The following is a 7,517-nucleotide window of genomic DNA, read 5'->3' as shown; positions in this document are numbered from 1 at the left end:
AAGAGAGACCCTGTCTCTACTAAAAACAGAAAAACTGAGGCAAGAAGATAGCCCAAGTCAGAGGTTGCTATGATCTATGATGCCACGGCACTCGACCCAGGGCAGCAGCCTGGGACTTTGTCTCAAAATAAAATTAATTAATTAATTAATTTAATTAAAAGTGTAGCTATGGGCACAAGCAGAAATGCTTTAGCCCTAAAGTTTAAAAAAAAAAAAACAGCCTGGAGTTTTGAAGAATCCCCTTCTGCACCTTTCTACATGGAACCAAAAGTTGCTTGGTCCCAACCTTGCATAGAATATTGGAAGCTGTAGACACAACTTAAATGTGTTTAATGGTGTTTTCAAAGAGAGAAGGAAATACCAGCAATTCTTCATTCCATGAATGCTACAGAGCTAAAGAAGGCTAAGTGGAGGCCACACTGGGCTCCAGCTGACCAAATGATGGTATTTCCATGAGAAGCCTTGCTCTACAATGTGCATCAGCCTGACTTCAGAGTCAGGCAGACCTGGTTCAAATCAAATCCTATGTCTAGTATCAATGAGCTGGTCTCAGCTAATTTAAATTTCCTTAGTCTCCATTTCCAAAACTATAAAATGGAGATAATCACATCTTAAAGGGTTGTCAAATTAAATAAGACATTTAATTTAGATTAGTTATTATCTATGTTATATAATATATGTGCATAAATAATTTCTGACTAGAAAAAAGGATTTGTTAATGAATAACTAGTTTCCCATTGGCATTATTGTTCTATAAACATGCAAATAGCCATTAGTAGTAAAATAATTGCATTTTCACATGCTGACATTTTAACTCAAAGAACACAGGTTTATAAAGGTCAGGGTTAATCTTTCAATTACCCCATCTAATCTTTCATTCTATAAATTAAGAAATTGTGGCCCAAAACTGTTCGAAGTTCCCCCAAAGTCATACAGTTACTTGATGGAAGGCCCAGAGTGAGAATTCAAGGAGTTTACTGTTCTTTCTATTCTTAGTTTTGTGCCTCTTATTCTAAAAGATAAATCAGCTTTCAATGTATCTTTTCACACTTAGAATCTATGAATTTTTGTGAATAAAATAACCAAGACCCCATGTGGCTCAGCTTAACTCAAAGTCACATTCAAAGCAGCACAGCCCAGCAACTAAAAGCAGTTTTAAAAGCACTTGCAGTCTTTTCCTGCACATCACATAAAATTTAAGAGACTTAATTTATAACCCCCGGCAATATTATTAAAATCATTTTTCTCTTTTTCCATTCTCTTGCACTGCAACTAATCTCTATTTCCTCACCTACCAATCCAGAACGATTTTTAACATTATCACCAAAACTCTCCAGCACTCTGCCCTTCTGTATTTTACTGCTCTCTTTCACTTCCTCATTCCGCTATTTCACAGCACATCCCTTCCGGAACAGGAAGAGACCAAGAAGACTTCAGCTCCCACGATTACCCTCCTGCCAGCTGCTGTAACGCGCTGAGGGGCCCTTTACTTGCTCTTCGGATCCATCCCCCTTCCTCACATCCCCTTAGTGTGTAGTATCACTCTTTTCTCATGAGACATTCTTTTTTTTTTTTTTTGGCTGCTTCATATAATCATTCTTTATTACAGTCCAATTTAGGCACTACTGGCAAATGAGTTTTCATAATGAGCACTTTTGTTTATGTCCATCATTTGCTCAAGATCCTTCTTTGATTCCTGCTTGCCTGTTGAAATAAATCCAAATTCCTTTGCCAAATGTTTAAAGCTCTACTTGATCAGTTTCCTCCTTCTTTTCAGGTTTTACCTCCTGAATTTCACTACTCACCGTATCCTGTACCCACCCCATGGTTTTCTCTCGTTGTTCAGACCGTTCCCTCTCCCTGGAATGCCCTTCCTCCTCCAATTTTTCTCAGGAAATACTTACTGAGTAAATACATGGTGTCCTCCAGAAAAGCTCTCGTAGAGAAGCCAGTTCCCATCCCTGCCATATGCCCCTCTTGTGGTGGAGACCTACAGGGCTGATTATGTTGTTTCCGGAAAACTAGACGTTCTTATGAGGACTTTCTGGTGAATTCTTCACCTCATTACAATTTCAAATTTTAACGGTTATATAAAACTAGAAGTTACACTTTATGTTGCAAAAAAAAAAAAAAACCATCAAATTTAGCAACTAGAAAAGTAAACATTTTGTGCTATCTTTGAGATTCTAGCAATAGCATGCAATTACCTACATACCATTCATGAAGGAAATCTAAGAAATTTACTTGAATTTACTTCTTTGGAAGGAATCCATAAGGACTCCTGAGGGAGGAAGGCAGCCACCTAGGTAAATGGGTCAAATTGTAAATCAGTGGGGTTAGCACTGTTCCAAGTACACCATCCTTACAGCTCGGTCCATATGTTACTTACAATACTTGAAAATAATGCTTGCAAGTCATGTGTTATAGATGTATATCAATATTAAAAAGTATGTTACTAATTCACAATAGATAAAGCAATTATAAGAAACAGAATATTATCTTCAGATATAATTAAAATTATCTGAAGAAGCTTTTGTCTTTTAACATCTAACTTAAGCTAATTTCATTGTCAGGGATCTAGAGGACAAGATGCAGAGAAACAGGAGAAAAATCCAGCCAGCCTCTTTGAAGGTGCTCTTTTTATTTGGATATATAGATTTCACATCTATTTTTGAGTATATAATTCTAGTTTCTGATAAGCATTTTACCTCCCATGTACATTCTCACTTTAGGCCAAAATTCATGGCTTAAAGCTCTTGGCATGTCATGTGACTAGTATACACAATGATATCTAGCATTCTTTTTTACATGAACAAAGTTTTCGAAGTCCTATTCACATTTGTTGAAAGATGAGAAATATTAGGACACTTTGTAAGGAGATTGATAAAGGATCTGCCTGCAACTTTTACAAACAATGGAATGCAGTGTTTCTCCTTAGGGACAGTTCAATAAGGTTCAGGTTTTTGAGTAGATGAAAACATGAGTATTAAACAGAATGAGTTACAAGGCCAGTCTTACATCTATTAACTTTCTAATATGCCTAATAAAAATTATAGCAACCCTGATGGATTAGTGATGGTTTAATATCTGAATTTCCTGAAAATATTTTCCTCCATCTAAAATGTTTACATTTACTTTTATACTAGCAATACCCTGGATTACTTAGAAAATCTGATGTTATATTAACAACTTTCTTTTTTACCTTATAAACAACCATTCCACTAAATGATAATTGTGTCATCACTAAGTACCACAAGGATGTAATTATTAATACTCCAGATTCTAATGTGAAGAAAAAAAATCATCCCTCAAATATTTTATAGGCTCTCAAAGGAGAAGGAAAAACAAAATCAAAGCAAAGGGGGTAAAAAGCCTTGAGAGGAGCAAGAATCATAGAGAATGAAACTGATGCGAGGCCTTCTGACCTACTAATGGATTCTTGAAGAAAGACTTTGGGGAGATTAATTTGAAAAGAAAATGAAGTGGAGCCCTGAGTTGTTAACTTGTTGAACACTCTGATTGTAGAGTAATAGGAGCTATTTTCTCAGTAAATGTGTTGCCAAAAGTCAAGAGTGCTAATATATATTCAACTGTTCCCTGTGAACAATTTATAATTGTTCAAGAATAGATTCCCTCCTCCTCCATGGCCTCTTCACTTACCCCTAATTCTTTCTCCATTATTCTACTTCTCTATGAACACAGCTCAATGAAGCTTGAAGACAAAACTGTCCTAATCAGGAGTAGAGATGAAGCCAAAGCAGGAAGGCAAACAAAATGAAAACCCGTATCATCCATCACGTTGACATTTTCATGACCAGCTCCTTCACCATGGTGGGAGATGTTATGTATATACTATTATTTCCAATCATCAAGTTACCGACGTGAATCAATAAATACAGGCATGAAATGCTTGTAGGTTCTGGGATTTTTACTCATCGTGGTTTCTTTTCTATCTCCTCTACGGGTTAACTTTTAGAGAAGAAAAAAATGGATGGATAACTTGTCTGCAATAAATCTACATCCATTTTGCACTTAAGAATGATGCCAAAATAATTTTATTAATAAAAGCACAATTACATTTACTAAATCCAAAACAAAGTGATAATGCAGAAGTGGATTATATGAGCAATAGCAATGCTCATAGTAATATGAGCATAGTAATATAGTAATATTATATTATTACTATGAGCAATAGCAATGCTCATAGTAATAATAATAAGATAAAAATCGGCAAATTCTCGAATGTAATGTTCACAATAAAATGAGGGTTTTTTTGGTTTTTTGTAGAGACAGAGTTTCACTTGATTGCCTTCGGTAGAGTGCCGTGGCGTCACACGGCTCACAGCAACCTCCAACTCCTGGGCTTAGGCGATTCTCCTGCCTCAGCCTCCCGAGTAGCTGGGACTACAGGCGCCTGCCACAACGCCCGGCTATTTTTTTGTTGCAGTTTGGCCGGGGCTGGGTTCGAACCCACCACAATGAGGGGGTTTTTTATGTCCTAAGAGGAATAGTGGAACAGCTTGTTGTCAGAGTGATCCTCTTGTCTGTATAATTATAAGCTAAAAATGAAGCATAAAATGCACCTGTGTAAAGGCATGCAGATTAAAACTAGAGGGGATTTGTCTCTTGAGAGCAAGGAAGCAGACTGGGTGAGATAATATTTATTCGGTTTTTCCTTAAGGACATTCCCCAGCCCAAAAGGGGAACGGTGATCAAAAATAAGTACGTGAGGTGATGGTTATGTTAATCAGTTTGATTTAAGCATCCCACATTGTGTATCAAATTATTACATTATACCCCATAAATGTATACAGCTATGATTTTATAAAAATTAAGTTAAAAAAATAAAATTAAAATAGAGTATAAAAAAAGAGAAAGTGAGTCTTTAATGCCCTGAAAAGTCAGAAGACACATTTAGGGGCAGGCAGAGCCACCGGATATTGAGGGATCCACAGTGGGGAATACCAATCTGTGTAGAAACGCCCCTAAAATTCTTGGTTGACTCTAGAACAGTACGTGGTGAGATGAGACTCCAAAGAGCCCATGAGGGAGATCAACAGCTAAGAGCCTGAAAAGTTGAGCAGAAATGCCTTCAGCTTCCTGTAAAAAACAGAGGGATGCACTTTGTAGCTCACATCTCTCCAAGCTAGAGTGGCTTTCCATTGAAACAGAAATGAACCATGACTTAAGAATCAAGGGGAAATTATTAATAAATAAAGACCTATCTAACAAAACCTAAAGCCAAGCCCTCATCATCCTAAAGCGATATCAGTGTTTCAGCTCCTGCTAAAACAAAACTCAACACTGTTCAGAGAAAGATAAGGATACCTAGAGTCTCCACAACACATTTCAAAGAAAGGAGAATGGTGGAATTAGTAAAGCTATGAGACTAAATTAATAAAACAGAAAAGAAAAAGAAAACAAATTCAAAATCAGTACTTTAAAATGTCAATAAAATTAAATTGCTATCAATATAATTTGTAAATCTCTCACTAATCTAAAAAAGAAAAGAAGACAAATCACACAAATTATCAACAACAAGAATGAAAGAGGAGACATCACTGCAAATAGGAGTTCATAAAGAAAATTATGAAAATCAAACTTAACAACTTAATCAAATGCACAAATTTCTTGGAAAATATAAATTACCAAAACTAAGAACAAGAAGAAATAATATAGCTAAATAGTGTTATGCAAACTAAAGCAATTGTACCCATAATTCAAAATCTTCCCATAAACAAATTCCAGGCCAGATAACATTCTTGATGAAATACACCAAACTTTCAAGAAGAAACGGTAACAACCTTATAGCAATTTCATGAAAAAAGAGAGGGAAGACTTATCAAATCATTTGAAAAACTAGCACAATCCTGATACAAAAAAAATGGGAAAAAATACATCAATAAAAAATGTGAGGTTCAGGTCAAAGATTTTTGTGTTTGTTTTGTTTCATTTTGTTTTTGTTTATTGTTTGTTATTCAGGGATGTCCAATTATTGCATCACCAATTGTTGAAAACTTCATCTTTTCTCCATGGAATTGCTTTACACCTTTCTCAAAAAAATCAGTTGGGCATATTTGTGTAGATCCATTTCTGGACTCTATTCTTTTCCATTGATCTCTGTGTCTATCCCTCCACCAAAACCATGTGGTCTTAATTGGAATAACTATGTGGTAGGCCTGAATAGTAGGTAGAATGAATCATTCTTTATTCTTCTATAGTATTTCAAGATTGATTAAACTATACTCGTGACTGTGCCTTTCTATATAACTATTTTTTTCTTTTTTTATTGTTAAGTCATAGCTGTGTACATTAGTGCAATCAAGGGGTACAATGTGCTGGTTTCATATACAATCTGAAATATTTTCATCAAACTGTTCAGTGTAGCCTTCATGGCATTTTCTTAGTTATTGTATGTAGACATTTGTATTCTGCATTTAGTAAGTTTCACCTGTACTCATTCTAAGATGCACCATAGGTGTGTCCCCACCCATTACCCTCCCACCACCCTAACCTCCCTCCTCCCTTCCCCTCCCTTGGCCCTTTCCCCGTATTCTTGTGCTATAGTTGGGTTATAGCCTTCATGTGAAACCTTCATAGTAGGGCTGATTACATTGGATACTTTTTCTTGCATTCCTGAGATACTTTGCTAAGAAGAATATGTTCCAGCTCCATTCATGTAAACATGAAAGTGGTAAAGTATCCATCTTTTCTTGAAGGCTGCATAATATTCCATGGTATACATGCACCACAATTTGCTAGTGCATTCATGGGTCGATGGGCACTTGGGCTTCTTCCATGACTTAGCAATTATAAATTGGGCTGCTATAAACATTCTGGTACAGATGTCTTTGTTATATTTTTGGTCTTCTGGGTATAAACCTAGTAAAGGAATTATAGGATTGAATGGCAGGTCTATTTTTAGATCTCTAAGTGTTCTCCAAACATCCTTCCAGAAGGAACGTATTAGTGTGCATTCCCACCAGCAGTGCAGAAGTGTGCCCTTTTCTTCAATTGATCGTAGGATTAATGAGATTCCTATCAAAATCCAAGTAAGTCTTGTTGTAGACGGAGTTAAGCTTTTTCTAAAAGTTATGTAGATGGGCAGGCAGCGATTGCGGGTCATGGCTCAGCTCTTCTATATCTACATAACTTTTAGAAAAAGCTTAACTCCGTCCACACAAGACTTACTTGGATTTTGATAGGAATCTCATTAATCCTACAATCAATTTGAAGAAAATTGATATGCTTTAGTTCCTTTCTCTTTTTTGTGTGTAGAATTTTCATAGGTTTTTTTTAAGTTACCTGAAGGTTTACATAAAATACCTCATAGATGTAAGTTTATTTTACACTGATAATTTGATTTAAATCACATACAATAACACTATATTTAACTTCTCTATACACACTATTCTGTCATAGTTGTCACAATTTACATCTATTTAATTGTGTATCTTTAACACATTTCAGTTATAACTATTTTACTACCTGTCTTTTAGCCTTTATATGAGAATTAA

This window comes from Nycticebus coucang, chromosome 5, assembly GCF_027406575.1.
Source record: "Nycticebus coucang isolate mNycCou1 chromosome 5, mNycCou1.pri, whole genome shotgun sequence".
Lineage (NCBI taxonomy): Eukaryota > Metazoa > Chordata > Mammalia > Primates > Lorisidae > Nycticebus > Nycticebus coucang.
Note: the sequence above shows the minus strand (reverse complement) of the source record.